Below are 3859 nucleotides of genomic sequence, written 5' to 3'. Positions count from 1 at the left end.
TCTGAATCAGATTTTTGCTCAGGTCCCTCAATTTCAGCCAGAAAATACCTGAAATCACAGAAAAATACACAAACTCATAGTCAAGTCCAGAAAAGTGAATTTTAACTAAAAACTAATAAAAATATACTAAAAACTAACTAGATCATACCAAAAACATACTAAAAACAATGCCAAAAGTATACAAATTATCCGCTCATCAGTCCCCATTCAATTGAAGGACTAATTCTTCTCTGTTAACATCTATCACAGCTTCTGTTGTGGCTAGGAAAGGTCTTCCAAGGATGATGCATTCATCCTCCTCCTTCCTAGTGTCTAAGATTATGAAATCATCAGGAATGTAAAGGCCTTTAACTTTTACTAATACGTCCTCTACTAATCCATAAGCTTGTCTTACTGACTTGTCTGCCAACTGTAATGAGAATAAGGCAGGCTGTACCTCAATGATCCCAGCTTCTCCATTACAGAGAGTGGCATAAGATTTATGCCTGACCCTAGGTCACACAGAGCTTTCTCAAAGGTCATGGTGCCTATGGTACAGGGTATTAAGAATTTCCCTGGATCTTGAGGGAACTCCTTCCTGCTTGAGATATGTCCCATGAGATCTTCCTCATTGGGATTCGTGTCCTCTCCCTCCTCCTTGCATTCGGCCATATTGATTATATCAATGGCCTTGCACTCTCTTTTTGGATTCTCTTCAGTATTGCTTGGGAGAGTACTAGGAGGAGTTTCAGTGATTTTCTTACTCTACTGGCCCAGTTGTGCCTCCAGATTTCTGATGGAGGACCTTGTTTCATTCATGAAACTTAAAGTGGCCTTAGACAGATCAGAGACTATGTTTGCTAAGTTAGAGGTATTTTGTTCATAATTCTCTGTCTGTTGCTGAGTAGATGATGGATAAGGCTTGATATTGCTGAGCCTATTTCTTCCACCATTATTAAAGCCTTGTTGAGGCTTTTGTTGATCCTTCCATGAGAAATTTGGATGATTTCTCCATGATGAATTATAGATGTTTCCATAAGGTTCACCCATGTAATTTACCTCTGCCATTGTAGGGTTCTCAGGATCATAAGCTTCTTCTTCAGCAGATGCCTCTTTAGTACTGTTGGATGCATTTTGCCATCCATTTAGACTTTGAGAAATCATGTTGACTTGCTGAGTCAACACTTTATTCTGAGCCAATATGGCATTCAGAGCATCAATTTCAAGAACTCCCTTCCTCTGAGGCGTTCCATTATTCACGGAATTCCTCTCAGAAGTGTACATGAATTGGTTTTTTGCAACCATGTCAATAAGTTCTTGAGCCTCTACAGGCATTTTCTTTAGATGAATGGATGCACCTGCAGAATGGTCCAGTGACATCTTAGAGAACTTAGATAGACCATAATAGAATATATCTATCATGGTCCATTCTGAAAACATGTCAGAAGGACATCTTTTGGTCATCTGTTTGTATCTTTCCCAAGCTTCATAGAGGGATTCACCATCTTTTTGTTTGAATGTCTGAACATCCACTCTAAGCTTGCTCAGCTTTTAAGGAGGAATGAACTTAGCCAAGAAGGACGTGACCAACTTATCCCAGGAGTCCAGGCTATCTTTAGGTTGAGAGTCCAACCATGTTTTAGCTCTGTCTCTTACAGCAAAAAGGAAAAGCATGAGCCTGTAGACTTCAGGATCTACTCCATTAGTCTTAACAGTCTCGCAGATCTGCAAGAACTCAGTTAAGAATTGGTAAGGATCTTCTGATAGAAGTCCATGAAACTTGCAGTTCTGTTGCATTAGAGCAACTAATTGAGGTTTCAGCTCAACATTGTTTACTCCTTTGGCAGAAATTGAGATGCTTCTTCCATCAAACTTGGACGTAGGTGTGGTATAATCACCAAGCATCCTTCTTGCATTATTGTTGTTAGGTTCGGCTGCCATCTCCTTTTCTTATTCGAAAATTTCAGCAAGGTTGTCTCTGGATTGTTGTAATTTAGCTTCTCTTAGTTTCCTCTTCAGAATCCTTTCAGGTTCTGGATCAACTTCAACAAGAATGTCTTTTTCCTTGTTCCTGCTCATATGAAAGAGAAGAGAACAGAGAAAGAAGAGGAATCCTCTATGTCACAGTAAAGAGGTTCCTTATTATTAGTAGAAGAAGAAGGGAATAAAGAAAGGAGAATCCAAACACAAGGGTAAGGATAGGGGCAATGATTTGAGATGAAGAGAGGTGAAGAGAGATGTTAGTAAATGAATAAATAAATAGGAAAAGATGAGAGAGGGAGAAATTTTCGAAATTAAATTTTTGAAAAGGAGTTAAATGATTTTCGAAAATAAAGATAAGAAATAAAATTAAAATTAAAATTTAAAACAATTAATTAAAAAAAGGAATTTTTGAAAAAGAGGGAAGTATTTTCGAAAATTAGAGAGAGAAAAGTTGTTAGGTGGTTTTGAAAAAGATAAGAAACAAACAAAAAGTCAAATAGTTAGTTGAAAAAGATTTGAAAATCAAATTTGAACAGATAAGAAGATAAGAAGTTGGAAAAGATGTTTTAAAATCAAATTTTTGAAAAAGATAAAATTTTTGAAAAAGATATGATATAAAAGATAAGATAGGATAGATTTAATTTTTAAAATTAAAATTAATTATTTAACTAACAAGAAACTAAAAGATAAGATTCTAGAATTTAAAGATTGAACCTTTCTTAACAAGAAAGTAACAACTTCAAATTTTTGAACCAATCACATTAATTGTTAGCATAATTTTCAAAAATAAAGATAAAATTAAGAAAAAGATTTTTGAAAAATATTTTAAAGAATTTTTGAAAACAAATAAGAAAAATGAAAAAGATTTAATTTTTTGAAAAAGTTTTGAAAAGATAAGATTTTTAAAATTTGAAAATTTGACTTGACTTACAAGAAATAACTAATTTTAAAATTTTTTGACTAAGTCAACCCAAATTTTTGAAATTTTGAGAGAAAAAAGGAAAAGATATTTTTTTATTTTTGAATTTTTAATGATGAGTGAGAAAAACACAATTATGACCCAAAACATGAAAATTTTGGATCAAAACACATTATGCATGCAAGAACACTATGAATGTCAAAATGAACACCACGAATACTTTGAAGATCATGATGAACATCAAGAGCATATTTTTGAAAAAATTTTTATGCAAAGAAAACATGCAAGACACCAAACTTAGAATTCTTTAATGCTTGGACTCTAACAAATGAAAAATGCATATGAAAAACAACAAAAGATACAAAACAAGAAAACATCAAGATCAAACAAGAAGACTTACCAAGAACAACTTGAAGATCATGAAGAACACTATGAATGCATGAATTTTTCGAAAAAATGCAAGAACAATATGAATATGCAATTGACACCAAACTTAAAAATTGACTCAAGACTCTAACAAGAAATACAAAATATTTTTGGTTTTTATGATTTTATGATTTTTTTTGGATTTTCTTTTATATTTTTCGAAAAACATATAGGAAAAAGAAAGTAATGAATCCAAAGTCCTCAATCAAAATCCTGTGAATTAGCCATGGCTTAATAGCCAATATCCAATTGAGTTAGACATGGCTTTACAGCCAGCCAAGCTTCAACATACTTTATGAAACACTAGAATTCATTCTTAAAAATTTTGAATAATTTTTCGAAAACAAAGAAAAAATTTTGAAAAATATTTTTGAAAATTTTTTTGAAAATAAAAATAAAAAGAAAATTACCTAATCTGAGCAACAAGACAAACCGTCAGTTGTCCATACTCGAACAATCCCCGGCAACGGCGCCAAAAACTTGGTGGATGAAATTGTGATCATCAACAATGGCTCCAAAGACTTGGTGCTCTCAAACATGAATCACACTTAG

General features: G+C 33.2%; 1 non-coding gene across 1 annotated transcript; it reads left to right on the top strand.

Annotated features, from left to right (window-relative positions):
* Positions 1–1417: 1417 nt before the first annotated feature.
* Positions 1418–1521, top strand: LOC127745309 (small nucleolar RNA R71). The gene has a single exon (XR_008006506.1). It is a non-coding gene; the product is annotated as a small nucleolar RNA R71 (small nucleolar RNA).
* Positions 1522–3859: the final 2338 nt, after the last annotated feature.

Source organism: Arachis duranensis, chromosome 2 (assembly GCF_000817695.3).
Source record: "Arachis duranensis cultivar V14167 chromosome 2, aradu.V14167.gnm2.J7QH, whole genome shotgun sequence".
Taxonomy (NCBI): domain Eukaryota; kingdom Viridiplantae; phylum Streptophyta; class Magnoliopsida; order Fabales; family Fabaceae; genus Arachis; species Arachis duranensis.
The sequence above is the reverse complement of the archived record's forward strand: the minus strand, read 5'-3'. Positions and strand labels throughout refer to the sequence as shown.